The sequence below is a fragment of the Opisthocomus hoazin genome, chromosome 1, assembly GCF_030867145.1.
Source record: "Opisthocomus hoazin isolate bOpiHoa1 chromosome 1, bOpiHoa1.hap1, whole genome shotgun sequence".
Classification (NCBI taxonomy): Eukaryota; Metazoa; Chordata; class Aves; order Opisthocomiformes; family Opisthocomidae; genus Opisthocomus; species Opisthocomus hoazin.
The window spans coordinates 31,488,885-31,510,020 of NC_134414.1; the positions used below are offsets into that span (position 1 = coordinate 31,488,885).

At 42.1% G+C, this 21,136-nt stretch overlaps 1 protein-coding gene across 1 annotated transcript in view; it reads right to left on the reverse strand.

Moving 5' to 3' along the window:
* The window catches only part of TRPC4 (transient receptor potential cation channel subfamily C member 4), a 162,619-nt gene extending 142,462 nt beyond the window's left edge, over nucleotides 1–20,157 (reverse strand). The window contains exon 1 of the mRNA XM_075420745.1: nucleotides 19,865–20,157. The gene's annotated coding sequence lies outside the window, so the exon portion shown is untranslated. The remainder of the gene's footprint in view (nucleotides 1–19,864) is intronic.
* Between the last annotated feature and the right edge of the window lie 979 nt (nucleotides 20,158–21,136).

A 21,136-nucleotide genomic window follows, 5' to 3' on the forward strand; every position in this document is an offset into this window, starting at 1 on the left:
CTTCCAGGATTGCTGATGGAGCAGAGAGGTCTAGCTGGGCTGGCCGATGGGACTTCTCTCTTGCCCAGTTTCTCTATGACTTACTCTTGATTCTCAGGATGACACATTTATCTTAATCTCATATACAAATAATTTCTGTTGATAATTACCTCCAAAATATATGTGTAAATACTTTTGATCCCAATCATCCTTAAAATGGAAATACGCTCAGTTTTTATTTTACATCAATGAAAAATGAAAATTTTGGATGTCTATTTCTTTATTCATTGTTGTAAAACTAGATAAAACGTAGCCAACCACAGACCAATCCCTGTCTTCTAATGTGCTATTGCTAATAATAACCGTGCCATTACGAAATGTGATTCTTCAGGGTAAACAACATCTGCTTTGTACCACTGCAGATAAGTACAATGACATCAAGAAGAAAAGGGAGTAAGTGGTTAACCAGAAGCAAGACCTCTTAATTGTAGAGACAGTAAGATGTAATGTGAGGAGTGCTTGTTTTGAGCTGGTATCACGAGTTTAGTGGGTCAAGCATCAGATTAGTTTGGGGCTTAGAAGAGCCCTAGTCGGAAAGCGTAGCTGTCATCACAGTACGAATGATGAATTTTCATGAAAGATCACAGATTTTAAACAATGAAGCAGCAACATTCTTTTCAAGCAACTTACATCACTAGAGGAGAAAGCAAAGATCTGACCTCTAATAGACTACTTCAGGTAAACCAGGATTTTATAAAATACCAAACAGTCTCGCATGCACCAGTGGCACAGAGACAGTTTAAATTGTCTGACTGGATCAGGAAACATAACACATTAAGCTACAAATAAGTTCATCTGGAGTATGAATAATGCACTTGTTATCTTCTGTCCAGGAAACTGAAGAGCACAATGTTAGCTCTCACTGTAACATATACTGAAAGAAAACAATATTACTTCTACGCTGACCCACAGTACATACATACTTATTTGCCTACCCCAAAACTGCTGAGAAAGGGACAGACGTTCTACTGGCACCTTGCTTCACAACACAGTGAAGAAAGCAAAGAAGTACCATGTGTGTAACCGATATTGTCAGCCAGGCCAGCAGCATCAGCATGAAGTAAAAAGGACAGAATCTAGACACTTTTTTACGCTTTGCATTCTTTCAGTTTGCCTTTTCCTAAATGAAGCTTTACTGTGACATTGTTTAGATTTAGTGAGCTGATTTTATTCAAACATGGTATGAATTACAGTGGGAATTCAGGACTTTTCATAGAAAGAACTAAAAAGCTGAAATTAGCCACTAGGATGACTCCTCTAACAAATTGGCTCATTCAGTAGTTTAACCATGAAGATAGTATGCGTTAGATTATCTGATTAAAGGCTTACTGAAGTAAACACAATGACCTATGCAGACCAGAGGAACCGTGCTGGGTGGAGGAACCCCAACAGCCCACCTGATGCAAAGGGAGCACCTGGACCGGACTGCTCTCCGAGATCCTTGCAGAGGAACAATTCCATCACTGTGTGGTGTGAAATCCTCCCGGCAGAGTCAAGGCAAGGCACTTCTCCAGAAAGCCATGCCAGCTAGAGGGGGTTATTGCCTACAGGGTAAAGGACTTCTTGTGAGATGCAGGGGGAAGAGAATGTTGGGATCGGGTAAAGCTTCTTATGGGATGTTTGGGGGGGGGGGCAGGGGATATGCACAACTTATTATGGGATGTTTAGAGAAATGATCAAAAGCAGGGAAAAGAAGGGATCATGGTGGATAGGAAAGTGTCCTGGTTTCGGCTGGGACAGAGTTAATTCTCTTTCTGGTAGCTGGTGTAGCGCTGTGTTTTGGGTTTGGGATGAAAACAGTGTTGATAACATACTAATGTTTTTAGCTGTTGCTAGGCAGTCAAGGACCTTTCAGCTTCTCATGCTGCCAGGTGCACGGGAAGCCGGGAGGGGACACAGCCGGGACAGCTGACCCAAAGTGGCCAAAGGGATATTCCATACCATATGATGTCATGCTCGGTATATAAGCTGGGGAACTTGGCCGGAGGGCAGCAATCGCTGTTCAGGGACTGGGTATTATTCATCAGGTGGTAAGCAACTGCATTTATGCAGCACCTGTTTTGTATATATATCATTATTACTTTTATCTCTTCCTTTACTTTCCTATTAAACTGTCTTTATCTCAACCCATGAGCTTTTACTACCTTTTTTTTTTATCTTCCTTCCCATCCCACTGCGGGGGGGAAGAAGTGAGCAAGCGGCTGCATGTTCCCAATAGCCAGCTGGGGTTAAACCACAACAGGAAGAAACAAATATGGGAAACCAAAGAGACAATGAGATAAAAAGGGCTGGTCAGTACACTTGTCTGACTGAGCCCTGTACTTGATCACCACTGCCTGACCCTTCTTCTCATTAAATCCTATTTCTAACCATCTTCTGTGTAGGCGTGCTCTCTACTCTGAGAGGGTGGGATTGAATGCTATCAAACTTCAAGCTGGCTAGCAGGCAAGTAGGATAAGAGGTCTGACTACCAGCTCTTGGAGTGGGACAGTGAGCTTAAGGGGCTTATAGGTGCAGGTGCCAGCAACTGGGGGAGATCAGAGGACCTGGGACCAGCTCCTGGCTACACCAAGTGCTTAAGGCCAGCAACCAGAGGACTTCCATACAGAGGAGGAACAGGATCAGACCTGTAGTGTTCATGGTTATGTGAGTGCTGGGTGCAAGTGCTGGTAAAGGCATTGTGTTCTGCTTGTGTTGATCTATTTGGCCAGCCATGTTCTGTATGTGTGTGCCCCCGTGCACAAATGTGTCTTTTAGGAATACGTGCTCAGCATGGCGACAGGTGGGACCTGGGGACACGTAACTGCAGCCTCCCATCCACTGGGCTGGGACAGGAGGAATCTTCCTGGGTCCCATAATCATGTTGGACATCTGTAACAGTAAGGATTATTCATCATTGATGCCCAAACCAGAAAACTGAGGGACCTCAAGGATCCCGTACATGCCACCATTTCATTTCTATTTTCATTATTTTTTTTTCTGTAGTCAGCTATGACTAAAGCTTATCTGTGGTGTTCTGTAACCCTGTCAAGATTTTCAGCAGAATTCAAATTGAGCCACTGCACACTAAGCCTTTTTCTTTCCAAAAGACTAGTGCAAATGTGTGATGTCCCAAGCGTTTGCATGGAGAAATGTTGTCAAATAGTGTGATCTGTGTCATTAAGATCAAGATGCTGGGCATTGCTGGAACCAAGTGAATATCTGAATCCCAGCTCAAAACACATCAAAAGCAGAATAAGCTTTGCGATGCAGTTGCTGAGGAAAGAACCCAGCAACAAACAAAATGAAAAGCACAAAGAAGTGTTTTATTTGGATTATTCAGCAGTGACTTAAGTTATAGACTTCGTGGCATTTTTGAACTAGATTATCATCCCTAATGCTCTGCCACAGATATGCATGATAGAATCATATCACTTTTATATTGCTTGTAATTAAAAATTGATTATAAGAAGGTAGACAGTGAAACACTTCCAAGCTTATTGGTCCCTCAAAGTTTGGAAATTGTTCAGCCATATGCCTTCTGTGTGGCTTTTGTCTACTCAGCCTTCCCTCTGCTTCAGCTGTTCATATACAATAACAAAGACAACACCTCGCAGTGTCAGGGAACTGACATCACTCTTCAGCATGTGTGAAATTTTCAAACACCACTCTAGTGAAAATCAGAATCACTCTAGCCCATGGCTGGGTTATGTTTCTGTTAATGCCAACTGAGTGGAAACTCGACTATGAATGCGTCTCAACAGTACTATAATATAAATTCTAAATTTTCCAGGTAGATGCGAGAGAAATGAGATTGAATGATGACTCCTTTCCCTTCAACAGGCAAACTGGAAAAACAAATTAACTGTTAACCTCTTGTTAAAGCATGTCTGATTTATTTTCCTTAGATGCCTTGAAGAGAAACACATATACTGAAATTCTACACTTCAAGTCTCAAGAAAAAGAAGAATTGTAACTCTGTAATACAAGTAATTAGAGTACAAAAAGACAGAACAGAACAGTGGATTCTGAATGGCTCAGTGGGCAGTCTCCCTGCTCTTATTTTCAGTATTAAATTCCTATTCTCTTAAATTCTACAGTTCCACAGCCTGACTTGAGATATGTTTTTAACAAACTCACAATGACAAGTTCAGCTGGGCAGAGAATCATTAGAGTGCAAAACCAGTGAAAGTTCAAGTGAATAATGAAAGTTCTTGTACAATTGGCATCCGATCCATATGCTATAGTAATACGCAGAATTTTAACACATGTATAGGAATTAAAAGGACTGATTACTAGCATTAGCAAGCATTTCCTCAAGATAATGATTCAGGTTTTACAGAGCTGTTTGATCTTTATTTCAAATAGAAGAAGTTATGCTCCCAGCACTGAAATAGACTTCCATAAACAAGATCGAAGATATTTCATAAATCTTCCTTTCTTGTCTAAGCCTAAATGAGTCATGACCAGCTATATTCCCACTTGTCTCAGCTACCTCTGCCAAGTTGGCTTCAGGAAAAAGAAAGTCTTTTGTAACTCTTCTTTTATAACAAGGGGCAAGGCAAAGAATTTGGAGTCATGGTTCCCAAAAGATAAGATGAATTTTCTCTAATTAATATGCTCATGTCCTGTGAAACAGAATTTGCTTCAGTCTAATGGAAATGTATACGTGTCTTTAGTTTCGGGGTGGCACAGAGGATTGAACGTACATTTCTAGGTTTCTTATCTCAAAAAATGAGCCAGTAGCACTGGAAAACATTCCGAGAAGGGCAGCAGAATGATTCAACTTACAGAAGAGCTTCCAGAAGTGGAATGACTAAGTTAGAAATCTTCAGTCTGTGAAAGAATGACAGGTGGAAGGTGTAATATAGGTTTGTGTAATTATGGGTGTCAAGAAGAGGACAGACATGGATTAATTGCTCACTGGCTTTTCAGGTACGAGATCCAGAAGCAATCAAATTAAGGCAGGAGTCAGGTTCAAGAAAAACAAGAGCTGATGAGTCTTCAGGAAGTCACTTGAGGAATTAATTGCTGAAGGATTGTGAAGACACTAAAAGTATATATGGGTTACACAGAAGACTGGATGAGTTCATGAAACAAAAACCTACAGAGGATTACAAAACACACAGCAACTGTATCTTGCAAAGAAAGACCATGCACTGAAAGTGGCTGGAGTCTGGGAGAGTACTACAACAAATGACAGTATATGCTTCCTTTGTTCCTGCACTCCTGTCTAGAAATACGCTTTTTGCCACTGTCAAACACAAGCTACTAGGCTTAAAAGAATTTAGATGGAGGCAGTAAGACTGTGACTGTATTAAAGTTAGTTGAAAAACTTTCATTAACTTCAACATGGGCTATTTTCTTAATTTCAGTTATTATCTTCCAGATTTTAATCCACTACAGTTTGTGAGTTCAACGTGTTACTTCACACAAGTAATGAGATTTACATACCCTGTACTTAGGAAATCAACACTTACTTCTAAAGAAAGTGACAACACCATTTTTACAGCACTTTGAGAAACACAAATTATCAAGATCAGTTGGCACTTGAAATCGGAGTCTTTCACTTGATTTTATTTGAAAAAAGGTTTCCATTGCCCAGCTTCATCTATCTGTTCATGTAGAATATATTCATTTTAAGAGATTTGTTACAACCCTTTATTTGTTTGGAGTCTCTCCTACTTGCCAAGATTCGGTGTAGGTCTTGGTCCGTGTTGCTTCTTATTCAATAGCTAGAGAATATTTTTAGAATTAAATATGATTAAGAATTTGTATCATGATTCTTGTGATTCTCAAAAGTTGCCAGGACTGTTACAGTTCAGCATTGCATCCATTATACTACATAGCTAACTTTTGGTGTCACTCAGATAATGTTATTTAAGGCTCGAGTGGTATTATAATATTTTGTTTTTTCTGTGCTTTCCCAGGCAATTTTAAGCACATTCTCATGTACCCTTTGATTTCTTTCATATGAAATCTCAAAGATGGTATACGGTAAAATGTTCCACCCTCTACTGCCAACACTCCAGTAAGCCAGTTTGTCCCACCACTTGTAGTATCTTTCAATCTTGACTGCTGCTAAAATATCAAAGGCATTATGACTACTCAGTAGCTAAAGTAATACCACAGCTGAAGTCAGTGGCAAGGCAAATTTTGACTTAGCTGGCTAGGGGACCACTCACAGTGCATGGAATAAATCTTTGCAGGGCTGCGGTTAAGGAAATGATAAATTAATTCATTAATCTAAGATTTCTGTTTAATTGTGCCAGATACTATAGGTCAGAAAGCAATGAAGACATACATGTGTGTAAGTGTAACAGTACCACTACACTACAAATGCAGTTCAATAGCTCTGGTTACTGTATATCCTAAAAACTTCATTTGTCAAATTACTACTACATATTTCAGTCATCTACACAAGCACACGACAGAGCAAGTGCTTTTCTTAGCTTTTTGGCTCACTGTGATCTGGCTTTACTGTACCACTGAATCTTTTAATCTACTTCAAGCCATCTCTTCCCTCTTCAGCAAACCATGGTTTTATCTATTCTTAAAACATCTTTGAAATCTCTTCAGTATTTGCCTATTCCCTGGTGTGCTTCTTCCTATTCTATGTTTTATTTAAACAGTCTCTTAATCTTTTGGAATTGCACAGCTGATAAACCTCCTTTTAAATTGGTCTTAATTACTATTGCTTTCTGTTCTAATCTCTAATCCATTTTACACCTGTAATTCTCCAGCAGCTTCTTTCTTTTTTTTTTTTTTTCTTAAATGAAACTTGATACAGACATGTTGGAAATTTTCTTTTCTTGGTTTTAGCATTATAGGAAACTTGGGAGTGCCTATACTTACCTATTTTAGTTCAGTCATGTTTCTGACCACTAATGAAACCCAGAAAGGTAGCAGAGGAAAATGGGAGCAATGAGGCTTGCAGCTGTCACTCATTTTGCAACTTCAGCCCCCTGATTAGGAACAGATTCATTGTCAGCAGTCTAGAGATACTAAGCTAAGATTACTTAGGATGTCTCAATAATGGACTTTCAGAGGTTGTTTCAGCCTTTATTATATTTGAAGACAATGATTTGCCCCTGAAGAGAGCTATTAAGTTTCTCTGCACTAGCATTCAAGGTTTAGATAGCTGGAGGAGCAATCCCACTGCCCTCAGGTTTGCCTGTGTTCCAACACTGGGACAGACCTTGTGTATTTTTTTTTTTTTGGTATGGCACAGTAAAATAATTATAATGATTAAAAATTGAATATGTGATTATAAACAACAAGGAGATAAACAGTAGATGATTAAAGGAAAGAACTGTGAAAACATGTCTGTGAAAACTTATCACCCAAGCAATGAAGAAAAGAGCCTGCTTTATGGACCTAGGAAAAAAATGAGTGTGCTTTATCTGAGTTCTTCAGAACAGCTGCTACTGACTTTATATGAACTAGCAAATCTATTTTGTGGACAGCTTTTGGCTATCATCTTCATTTCTGACCTGGCAATCCAAGTCAAATCCTTGCATTTTATTAATTTTGTCTTGGTATTAGCACTTACCCTTATTTGATCTGGGAAGTTACCAGTCCCACTGTGTAAATTATTAGCTGGCACTCAAAGGAACTGGATAAATTATCTACAGATGATAGATATTAATGATGAAAGAGTCAGAAGTCATTTAACCTTTCTGTGCCACAATTCTGAAAACTTTAAAATATTTTTTTAAAGCATACAAGATCAAGATCTGAAAAGTAATTTCTAAGGACCGTTTTGTGACTAACTCAAACATCGTTATCTAGAGAAGTCAAAGGGATTAGCTGGCTTTGTCTCGTTCCTTTACACTCAATCACCCTGTGCAGCCACTTCGCAAATCCAGGCAAAAATATGGACTGCTTGTTCAGTGTTTTGTAGACAGGCGAGTACAGAGATTATCAAGAGGTTTAAAGCAAGAAGATCAAATATTGGTTATGTGTTTCTTATTTATGTCAACAAAGGTGATTTATCAGCTATTTCAAGTAACTTCTTCTCTGAACCAATTAACGAGGACGGTATTCAGGTGGATGTCACAGGGGGACTGAAACTATCGGGCTGATGTTTTCCAGATTGGCTTAGACGACACACACCACTTACTCTAAAATCTCCTTTTTCATCATACCTGTATCCTCCTTCTCTATTCTCACAACAGTTCTTACACTCAAGTGCACGAGATCACAAAACACAATCACCTCCCAGTCTTCTGCTGCTGCAATGATTCTCTGTGAAACAACCAGCAGAACCCTGAAGGATCAACAACCTTTTATTTTTATACCAAGCACACTGTGGTCTCTACACTCAGAAGCAGGTTTCTGAGGAAGCTTTGAAGCTGTATAGCACAAGAGCAACCTGTCTCCTTTCAGAAGCTTTCCCTGACAGCTGCCATGTGCAGTTCATCTGAGCATCAAATAGTTAAAAATGTTATTGTTAGACCTACATGAATGTGATTAACAGACTGTTTTTAAATGGATGAGTTATTACTTGTACATAAAAGTATACCAAAAAAATCCTGCTGGATAATAAACAAAGTGAAAGATACTGGGTCAGTTCTAGTCAAGCTGTATTTGCTACTAGACTTAGAAAAAAAATTCCTTAGTAGGAGCTGTGTCTAAGTTCGCAGAGTGTCAGGGCTGTGAGCTCCATGCCCAGGAACTGCTGGCTTTTAAAGAAACCTCCACCTCCTGGGAGTCTCCAGACTCGTGAGGAAAGGAACTGCTTCTGAATGGCTACAGATTTTCTGTGTCCTGGTAGGTTGCCATTACAGTTAAATTCACAGCTCTTATTTGCTTGGGGTGGCAAAGCAGCCATACTTGGCCAAGAACTGAACTCAAAACACTTAGCGTTTAAACCATATAAGCAAGTGCAGAGAGAGGTAAGTATTTCCAGCCAACAAGACAGAGACAACTCTACGTGTACACACAAGAGAGACACTTTAATGGGCTGTATTCCTAACCTATGGATAGCTCTTCTCTTTCACTCACCAGAGCAAAAGTTAACCATTAATGTGTCTTAGTCACATAGTGCACATAAATATCTCTATATATGTAAGTATACATATGTTATTCTGTCATGTGCTTATATAAAGATATGTCTGTTATATGTATACACACACAAAAATATAAATAAGCATATTATGACACAGAGTATAACTTGGGCATCCATAGATCTGTAAATCTTTCATATTACAAATGTAGACACTATTAATTCCTTCAAAATTATCAAAACATAAACAGAGTTATTTCCTATAAAACCTGGTAATGGAATGCCCACATTGGAAATTAACTCTACTGCAGTGTTCTGAGCTATAACTCCAAAGAGTTATTCAGATGTCGGAAGACATTAAGCAAAGTTGAGGAAACTGAGCAAAAAATTTGACGATTCCTTCATAACACAACACCTGGTTTCACAGTTGACATAAGTAGATAAAATGTTAGAACAAAACATTTTTACCTTATGTTCAATTAAATATATGTGATCTACTGTATGTATGAATAACAGCTTGAGCATATTGAATATGTAATAGTACACTACAGTTCTGCTTATAATAAAGACTTCCAAAACTGATTTTTTTGCTTTGATGTGCTATAATCTTGAAATGCAATCAGTTTTCTGGCAATTCTATAAAAAAATGTTCAGAACTGTTCCTGAATGTTTTACAAAATAGTACAAAAGAGGTTTGGTTTAAAAGTTACATATGTCATTGCCTACTTCATTTTCATTCTTAAAGCCAATTTCCCAGTAACAGAAAGACACAGGAATTCTTATAATCAGATGCAGTGTGATTTTAGTCCTTGTCAACTTAGAGATTCACTGCTTCCCTTCATGAAAATATTCAATATATGAGCCTGTGAACTGCAACAGAAAAAAATATTTAGATAGAGATGGAGAAAATGATTGAGAGCCATCTCAACATTACGCAGAGCAGATGCAGATTGCAACCATGGCAAATAGATTAATGTTTTAGGCCTACATATTCTTCTAAAATACTGAACAGCAGCAAGATTTTGCACTAGATTCTCCACAGCTTGTAATTGCATTGACTGTGTTGGACTGGAGAATGAGACACAATATATTTTTCATAAACTGCTAAATTATTGAGAAGAAACAAGAAGCTGCCAGCGCATTATAATTCTCTTGGAACCAAGGAGGCAAATTTTCAAAATTACATCTTCCATCTGAACCAATACATGTATCATTGATGAGAAGGCACAATTGTTTCATTTTGTATTTTGTCAAATTTCACATTAGGGTGCTAGAACGTCAAATTACTTTGACCATTACCATCATTTTAAATTCACCTATGATCTTCGTACTTCTCTAAGCCCAAAGAGCAGACACAGTTGCAATTTAAAACAAAAGTATGCAAATAAATTGAAAAACAGGCAGCTTATGGGATTTTAGGAACCTTTACGATATGCAAAAGCTGCTGAAAGTGTTTTTGAATATGGCAACTTTGGCTGTAAAACAGGCTTGTTAAATGACAGCTATCTATATAATAAAAGCACGTGATCTAAAAGGAGTTTTCTCAGACAGCTATGATAAAGGAGTGGAAAAAAAAATCAAATGAGTTGCACGTCTGTGAACCAAAGTAACATTTCCAAAGGAGAATGCAAACATTGCATAGTAGAAACATGTTTAAAATAATTCTATTGTGTGAAATTGCTAAATTGATACTCGACTCTTTATATGAATTTGTGTAGTACTGATATATTTCTTTGTTATGATATAATCAAATGTTCACCTGGACTTTCAAATTATACTCCTTAAGCCTGGACTCAGGCAAATGCCTCATAACTGAGGAGAGGAATAAAGTCAATGCTTAACAAGAAGCACCCTCTGAAGCACTGCTTTCGGTAGAATGCCAAGACTTCTTCACATTAGAATACCTTCTTGAATTAAGGTTAAATTACAAAACACAGGCAGCTTCTTATTTCTTCAAAATAAATTCCATCATGTGCTGACCAGAAAGCTTTGCTATTATAAGTTATTGATTGTTTTAGGTAATTTTTATTGTAGGCTTTGTTTTTCAGCAAAGGATTTAAGTAAAGAGCGTTAAAGTAACAGTAAATAGGCAATTAGGCAAGAAAACACTAATGGAATGAGAAGACTAAAGTGTTACTTTGCCCCAGTACACTTGACTAACAAACCACTATGTTTCCAGAAGGAAATCAAGCCTTGAAAGATGTCTGTTATCTAACTGCCAATGGGAATATCATGGAGATTATGGGCATGAGCTGACCTATCTAAATCCACTAGTATCTCTCAACAGAATCATGGTCTTTATTGTCCTTTATTTATAGGACTGCTTTGAAATGAACACACCTACTGTTTTGTCCATTTTTGTTTTGAAATGTCAACTTATTTCTCTCCTCCTCAAAGTCCCACTCATGCCCTTCCTACCTTGCCCAAGTCAGCAAAACCCTGGTTTTAAGAGAAGCCTGTTTGTATATTATCACTGAGGAAAATTATTAATCAGCAATGATTATTCCTGAAAATAAGGACCCTGACATGTGGGCTTTAGGTTGTGCAAGATACTCTGTGCCAAGTTACTCACTTCTCAGGTGTTACTAGCAGTGCCCTGAAGAACTACAGAAGCTCTGAGGACTGACCAGCTAGTGAGTTCCTTGAACGTATCTCACTGAATCATAGAATCATAGGCTGGAAAAGACCTCTAAGATCATCAGGTCCAACCGTCAACCCAACACCATCACGCCTACATCAGAAAGACCTGCAGACCCACACATGTGCTGTTGGCCTAAACCTCTCCTTGGGGTTAGGTGGTTGGCTTTTCCGCAGACTCTGGTGCTTTATAACACTAAAGCCAAATGAAATCGTTCTCAGTCCCACCAAGACCTCACCTACAATATCTGGACCTAACATTCTGAGCAAGTGAATGGGAAACCTGACATTAATAAAGGACAACTGCATACTTTGAAGGCATACATCCAGATCATAATTTATGCATACATCCAGATCATATCTGATCCACTGGATATTTTTTTTAATTATAAAGATTTAAAAACCTAGGTCTAGTCTGCAGTTAATCCAAAGGAATTTTTCAGACGGAAGAAAGCTGGAACGTGGCCTAAAGCCAGAGGCAGTAGCAAAATAAGGGTGGTTTCTAGAAAGTGAGTGAACAGGAGGCACTCTGGGGATGAGTGAAAAATCCTTCTTTTATCCTAATCCATCCCTACGGAATCCAGTGTGTGTTGTCAGTTAGTTCAGTAAGTCAGTGCAGCTCTGAGGCTGGACTAGTGCCTGATCATCAAAATGCAACCCAGCTCACCAAGCATCTCCTGCTTCCCTCACCTTTGGACAAAGTCACACTCACAAAAGAGCAGATTCAAACCCTTGCTCAGTGTGCTTGTTTTAAGTATTGTGGAAGAAGCAAATCCTCAATTAAAAAAAAAATAAAGAAAAAAAAAAGAATTATGTGGAAGTTTAGTTCTACATAAAGACACTGCAGTAATAAATGTAATCGTCTCAAATCACATCAGTATTTGGTACAACTGGCCTCAGTGCATAAACAAATGTTTGAAGTTAATATTACTAAGTTAAACAATCATGAATAAAATATTTTTATGTAAGTGGGCAGACCAAAATATTATTTTGCGATTGCTCTGTACAAACCCTGATGCCTTTTACAAGAAAACACAAGAGTAGTTGTAGCATAGGACTTAGTACAAATACCTACATACAAACACTTACCTATGCCATCAATTTGCAACATGTGATCTCTGTGCTGTAGATGCCAGGCTCCTATTCAGTTTTAAAAAATTAGTATAGTATATTCTTCATATTAGGTTTAGGAAGCTTTATTAATCTTTCTGTAGCACTATGAAGTACCTAATTTAAACATTTGAAAAATGAAAGGCGAGATTCATATTCACTAACCTAGGAATCCAAAACACTGACATCCAAGGCTGGTTTGTCATCCCAATCTTCCTTTATTACAAATGGGAAGAAATGCACCCCCTGCAGAGAGCAATTAATTTCCTTCAAGATAGGTCACATGAATCACCCTACGAAGTTACTAGCTTCTTTCTAAAAGCTACAAAGATGAGCTTTGAGTCACAGGTCTGACGTTAAGGTGTCTAGGTGAATTCAAAGACAAGTGGTTACTGCCTTTTGAATGACAGTTTTGTAGCTAAGAGGCTTAAGGCAAATTAGGCAACTGTTCTGTAGGCAACTTGGTCTTGGTTTTATTCATAGCCAAAATTCCTTCTGTAGGGTATCTGCTAGATAGCTAAAGCCACCAGAGGAAAAGGGTATGTTTTTGAAACGGATGGTGTTGCAGGTGCAAAGATGCTATAGAACACATCAAATCTGATGACAAAAAACTGAAAAAACAGGCTCTCCATGACAGCATAAGAAAGTTCAAGGGATTAACTGCAGCTCTAATCGCTTCAAGTGATTACCACCAAAAATGAAAGGCAAACATCTTTCCCAATCTAAAACTAAATGCTGTCAGTATAAGCAAAACACAAATGGGATATTTTAGTTATTCTCCAGTGGAAGATAGGCAGGATGCATGTAGCAGTCAGTGCTGAAGCACAGCAGAAGGATTTATTTTGAAGTGTTTTGATAATAACGAACATTTCCACACGAACAGAGATTAAAACAACTATGTCATCACTGAAAGATAATTTCTGTTGTAATTATCTATTCAGTAGACTAAGGTACCTAATGAAGATGGCAATGTTGAGAGCATTTGAAGAGAATCTGTGCTTGCTTTCCCTTGCTTCGCAGATGCAACATGTTCTCTCCGGAAGAGAGACATCTTGCACTTGCAGGAGGCGGGATGCGAGCGCCTGGAACTGTGTGTTCTTCTTTTACAAGGGTCCGGTTGACACTCCCGCTTCCCTTGGCACAGCTACAAGCTGTATTTCTGCTACCCAGTCCAACCACAAGCTCTTAAAAATTCTGAGGACTGACAACAGGATATTTGAGTTATGTTGTAGTCATCTAGTTATCGTTACGATGTCTGCATCAATACCACGAAGGTCAACGGGATCTTGAGATAACTAAGACAACAGACGTCTATTTTCTGTCCACTCTGAATATGTTTTTTTTATTTTTTGATACCGCTAGGATGACATTCATCTTGCCTTATTTAGTTGTGTGAAATCCAACAATAATCAGCAACAGTAAATACCTGATTCCTCCCACTCTGTGTCAGGTGTATGAATTGGATGGATTAGTTTCTGTCCCTCTCCTATAGTCCATGACTATACAAGGAACATAGAAGGCTAGTTTACAAGTGGCAATCAAATTTGTGGTGGCTAGGTGAAATGAATCTGACCTTTGATGCAAAAATTCCTTTTTAAAGCCTTTTGAGATTTGTCAGCAAAAATGTTTTTGACATAAATTACTACATACAAATGTACTGAGGGTAATCTTAAATCAGACACAATATGACCCTGTTACTTTGTCTACAATCCTGTTGTTCGTTCTTCTACTCAAAATGTAAATTGGCCTATTCTAATTTTTATAACAGAAATGATAGTAGCAAATCAATGCATGAAAGTAAGGAAAGTATTATCAATTTTTAGAAGAAGAAAAAAAAACAGAAGACAATGGAATTTTCATTGGGAGTAAATTTGGTGCTCTCTCTTCTCAGTCCGGTATTCTCAGGTCTGACACAAAACTGCTAATCTGCTAAAGATATCTGTATGCTAGGGAATACTACAGTTTCCATCTTCAAAAAAGAATCCTTTAGTATTCTTTCCCTGATTTAAGGCAACACAGAAGGAACACAGGCAAAAGCGTGTCCATTAATCTAATGAACGCAGGACTGCATTGATTTTCCTAGGACTGCTAATTTCCTGTGATGTGAGTGGGTACTTCGATTAAATGATGGTTGAAGTGAGAAATTTAAATTCTCAGTCAATCCCACATGGAGTCTACTGCAGGAAGGTACTTACTGGCAGAATGCCCACATGTCATAAGGACCAGCAAAGTTCTCAGGCCAGGCCAACTTCCCGCCATACACTTTGGGTGAGATACAGAGTTGTATTAATGCTCCTCTCATGCTCTATGACCTGGGTTAATAATCATGCCCACTACTTGGCCTTCACTGAGAAAATTGTTGACTCTTCAGTGGCTAGTGTCTCTCTCTGGTCGACACGAGAACCAGTCACCTGAGCTGAAAAGTGATGGTTTTTAGCTGGGGGGGGAATTTTAGGCAGTTACTGACAGTTTGCATGAGACTATATGTTTTGAAGAATCCTGTGTAAGGAAAATGGATTGCAGAGGTGGTAGCTGGCAGACTCCCAGAAGCGCACACCAAACAGGCAGTTGTAAGTTCATGCTATTTACAGATTGTTTCAAAGTTAGCACAACAGCTCAGTGAGGGTCTATGCAAGGCTTTTTTAAAAAAATGTGCATTTTAGCTTGATTTTAGCAACCATTTGTCCTGGATCTCACTACTGACCCCTGTGATTATTTAACCTTTATGCTGTACTACCGCAGCCTGCTCTGCACAGCTGGGATTCAGCTAACCTAATTTAAGAAGGCAAGTTTCTTGTCTTGGATCTTGCTGCACAGTTAGCAAATATAAACAGGCACCTCCGGAGGATGTTCGTTCTGCCACAAAGGACATGACAAAATAGAGAGGATGGTTCACTCTCTACTTCTGCCTGTCTCTTTTCAGGAAAGGAAGAGAGACACTACATGTTCACCTCAATAGCTGACAAACAGGTATTTCATGTCAGTTCAGGATATCAGACGTAGCCACAAATGGCCGGTCTGTATGCTACAAGACCTATAGGACACTGGTGTCCTTCTAGAGTGGCAGTTGGCAGTCAGGGAAGATACCTTAAGCCATGAACTGCACCTTGCAGGACTTTCTGCCACAAGGACCCGAGGACCCTAGTATTTGTTTTTCCAGTCTGGTCTGAGGTGTGAATGCAGATGGCACGAGCTTTACAATTCTCTGAGCCAAGGAAGGACGTATTTTTGGTTCTTAAAACTGTTATCAGAAGGAATCACTTAAAAATAAATAAAAAAAAAAAACAAAATCACAAAACATTTGTGTCAGGCAAGTACTAATGGAAAACTAGCATGTGCTGAGCTGGGACTGGAAGAGCTCAGGGGGATGACCACAGCGCTTGGCTGCTCACTGACTGTCCATGCACCAGCGGTGGGATGGGGGCCTTTGCCTTCTGGGAAAAGGCTGCTTGCTCCTCAGAAGCCTGCAATGATATGTGTAAAGTATCTCCAGAAAAATCCCGTAACTTCCGCCTCCGGAAAACCCAGAACCCAGCGAAAGGTCTTTCTCCATCTACTGTTCCCCTCTCTACTTGTTGTATAATATACCTGATAATATTATTACCATAACATTCACATGGTTCAGCCGACACGCACATGTATGCTGAGCATCTTCTCAGATGGCTCAGTGACCAAGCAACTGCAGAAGCTGTCATAAGACTTCAGAGGTTAGGCTTGACTCATTCATACTCTTAGACATATGTAAAATTCATTCAAATTTAAGGAAGTTTTCCTGTCCTACTTCAGCCCACATTTGCTGAGAAACAGCTTAGCTGTAAAAAAAGGTAATTTTTACCCAAGGTTCTTTTCAGGTTTTGTCTCACACCAGTCACTATCTTAAATTAGAAATAAGTGGTTATAAAAAATGGAAGAAGTACTTCAAGAATTCAAGCCAAAACAGAAGTTTCAGGGGAGGGAAAACCCAACCCACAACCCCAAGAAAAACCTGGTGTAACACAGAATTTTCATTTATTTGTTACTTTTGCCTGTGTGGCACACTAAAAACCTTTCATTTCTTCAAAAACTTCACTGTGCAAAGCAATTATGTCTTATTTCCAGGTGTTCCTCTTTTAACAGTTTCAAATTCTACATGACTGAAAGCTATGAAGGATTTCTGCATGGGTATCTGTTACAAAAAGATGATTTAATTTACTCAGCCTTCCTCTGTGTTCACTACATAAAACTGTAATAATTAATGCGTATTTAGTCAGGCGAATTTGTGTTGCAGCAACAAGTCACAGTGGACACGAGGATCCTGACACCACTGTTACTGGTGTTTTACTAACGCTACAGTACACTAAAGAGTAAGGGCAAGTTTGTATTTTATCTTCCTCGGTGGATTCAGGGCTTGTAAAACAGATAGTTTCTGGGATTTTGTTTGTTGTTCCAAAACATGGTGATGGAAAATGGATTTACAGACAAAGTTTTATCTTCAGCCTGCTTTCAGCAATTTAAAATACTGTATTTGACAAAGTAACCAGAATATAACCCAACACAACTTAAATCTGAATAGAAAAGCTAATGGTGAATCTGACACTCATAAAGCCATTAAGCGTCCGAATAGAGCAATGCTTCCTCTATTCTTGTCTGCTTTTTCTTGAAATAGGTTATAAGAGTCTTTTCTTCCCAGTTCTACGTTGCCTTTCCGTAAGACAAATCATGGTGACTTAGTCATCATTTTCAAAAGGAATTCAGTCCCTTTTAGCACTGATTACGAGAATCACCAGAGGCAGGCAGAGCTGCTACACAGGATTTTCCCTGTTGATTTTGCCACCTCACTCCAGTGAATCACGACCCAGTAAACACTGGCAGATTAAAACAGTGTACTGGCATGGAGACACATCTCAGGTGTTGGGAGGAGCAGTGATGCTCATTTTCACTTGTCATCTAAGTGAGGCAATACATACACACATGCACGCACACACACACACACACACACACACACAGGTGAAAGCTAAACCCTTAATAGTTTTCCTTACATGTGTCCTCCAATATCTACTTGCTGGGCTCTCCAAACCGGAATAATGCAAATGCACTTTCAGCAAGAATGGAGACACGTTTCTCGGGACCCAGTACTTCCAGCAAGCATACTCAAAAAGATAAGCAAAATCATACCAGATCTGTAGTGACCTCAACTGACTTAAATTTCAACTAGCAGTATTCGTTCTGAATAAGACGAGATAAGCAGAAATTGAATTTCTTTCTGGAGCTATTTTAAGGGCAATGACTACTATATATAGAGTCAGCGTAAGTGGCTGAAGTTGAATTTAAGAGACAGACATATTTTTGTTTTGCTGTTTCCAAATACAGTCTCATCTGTTCCAAAGTCTGAGCAACAGAGGAAAAGGAAGAAAAACTATGGCAAAGAACCCCATCCTTCCACAAGCAAAACCTAGGTTTTTCAGTACAAAAGGCAACACCAAAGGAAAACCAAACTGCGTAATGAGAGTTCCAGCTGTTTTGATATTAAAGGAAAAAGCCTATTTCTGAGTCTTGCCTGAAAAGGGGGTGCAAACTCAGGTCTTCTGTAAGTCCAGAATTTTTGCTATTCTAAGACAGTTCTAAAGCAGTCCCACTCTGGTGCTTGGCTTCTCTGACCGTAAATAAAAAACTCTTGCTTATGTCAATAAGCTTAAGTTATGGAAAAGTCTGTATGTTTGCACAGACAACCCTGCTAAGCTATCCAGGTCTGGGCTTTGGAGAAAGTAATGTAAACACTGAAATGTGCTATGTCACAACTGTACAATTAAACTTGAAATTTCAAGTAGATTGGATTTAAAGGTGCTGTAATGTTGGTATTTAGTTTAGTGTGTAGGACTTACAATAAACTATTTCCCATCCTGTCTATACTGTATGCTACAGGAAATCTCTATGTGCAGTGATTCTTATAAAAAGAAGTATTTCTTCCTCATATGAAACCAAGGTCCAATCTCTGTTTATCATTTTTCCGTTTATTTTTTGAGGAGTACCCATTCTCTGGAAGAAGAACACAGACTGGAAAGCGTTTTTTATTTACTTCCACCTAAAAGGTGTTTTAGCGTTGGAAGAGCCATCTCGCTTACCAGGCACGCTTAGCGAAATAGAAATTTCGGTTGCCATGCTAACAGGAAACACTCACTTGAGTCCAGTAAAACAAAAGTGCATAAACGACATGTTCTTGTAAAAACAGAGAAATATTAGATTAACAAGGCTGCAGGTTTTGCCAATTGCAGCCAATTTCACAGTTCTGCTCCTTTCGTAGAGCGCGATCTTTCTGTCAGCGCTCAGAGCCGACAGAGCACCAGGCGCTTCTTTCCAACGGGACCCCGGCTCCTGTCCGACCGCCGCAAGCAGTCAGCATCCTGAAAGAGTGAATCCACCGCAGGGATGAAGCCCACCACCCACCTTGTTCTCCTGCGAGCCCTCGCACGGCTCGTTTCACCGTGCCCTCCTCCTCCTCTCTACCTGCCTTTCGCCGTCCTCCAGGTCCCGTGTGTCCCCTCCCGGGGGAGGCTTCCTGGCAGGACCCGAGCCCTCCCAGGAGGGTCCCTGAGGACCGCACCGCCGGGGAGCTGGGTCCCCTCGGGGCGGGCGGCGGGGACACCCCCAGCTGCGGCCGCCGGTACCGGGGAGCCCGGCGAGGCTCCCACCCGCGGCCGCCCTCGCTTTTCCCCGGCGCGGGTGGCAGACGCGGAGCTCCCTCCCCCGCCGTGCCCCGGGGAGCGGTCCCCTGCCCGGTGTCGTGTGTGTGTGTCCCCCCCCCCCGGCGCCGGTCTCCTGGCAGGTGTCACACTTCGCCCCGCCACCGAGGGATGCCTCTTCCCACGGCAGCGGCGACGAGGGGGGGAGAACTTCCCCCGTTCATTACGAGCAGGAGACAGCAGGCATCTTCACGCTCCTCTGGGCTCCGACCGAGGAGGTGCACGCGACGTCGCTTTATGCCGGTGTCGGCGCAAAAGTTACCTCAGGCCGTCCGTCCTAGGGACTTTTTTCTTTTTTTTTCTTTTTTAAAAGGGCCAAGAAGGTCATCAAAGATTCAGCAAGAGAATATACCAACAGCTGACGAGGACTTACTTGGTTTAGGTGTCCGCGCCGGCAGCCGGCACCCTCCTCCGGCAGCTTTCACAGGTCACATTTTCCCTCGGAAGCAGCGCCCTTCTCAATCCCCTTGGTAAATTAAATCCCTTTCCGAGGCGTTGAGTTTACCTCACCGGCGCTCGTCCCTCTCAGCCGCTTTCCCCCATTTTTTGCTTTGTTTTCCTCATGCTTGCCGCACGTGCAGCCACTCCCGGACACGCGCCCGCGAGCTAGCGGGTGCCCGCCGCCCCCGGCCGCGGGGCGCGCGCCTGCCGCCGGGCGCCGGTGCCACAGAGGAGGGGCAGGTCCTTCCCCGGCTGCTCCGCGCCGCGCCTCCGGGTTCCCTCGGGGAGCCTCATGCCGGCCGCGGGCAGCAACCGCCGCTTCCCATGCGACGGCTCGCTCGGGCGCGCAGCCTGAGTGAGGACACAGAAACGGAGACGAGAAGAGCGCAAGAGGGGCGAACCCCCGGGGGCTTTCCGCGCTCGCCGACGCGCTCCCCCCCTCGGCCGGCGGCGCGGTTCGCTCCGCGGGGCCCAGCCCGCCCCCGCCGCCCCCGCCGCGCTGCCCCCGCAGGCCCCCCGCGCCCGCGCCGCTCCCCTCAGCGACACCGGCGCTGCCCGCCCGCGCCCCCCCGCGGCCGCCACGCGCGCTGCGCCCCCGGCCCCCCCCCCACCGCCGCGGGCGTCCCGCTGGCTCGGCGTCCCCCCCAGCGTCCCCCCGAGGGGGCGGGCAGGGAGGAGCAAGGAGGCGCCCACCGGGAGCGGGCGTCGGGCTGGCAACGGCCCCGCAGACGCGGCAGCGGCCGGCTGAGGGGGAGGTTCGCCGTTACGCCTCTCTGCGGCCGGGGGAGGCCCGGACCGCGCCGTGCGACCGCGGTGCGGGGCTCTGCGAGTCCGCCTCCGACGGGGGGCCCGGAGCCGAGGGTTGGGGTCGGCGGCTGCCGCGATGCTCCTCGCCGAGGGGCACCGTCCGGCGGGGCCGGGCCGGCCCGGGCGTTAGCGGGAGGCTGCGCGGGGCCGAGCCGCAGCCGAGATTCGTAGCAGAGGAGCGGAGGGAGCGAAGCCAGGCACCGTTTCCTCACTTTGTTTTTCCTCTCCCTGAAAAATTAGCACAGAACTTAAACGCACGCCCGTCGCGCTGGGCGAACTGCGTCCACCTTCGGGTTCGGGCCGGGACGGGGGAGAACCGGGGGTGAAATAAGCCCAGGGCAGGAGCCGAGCCCCGGCAGAGGGCGGGCAGCGCGGCCCCCGGCAGCCTCCGAGCAGC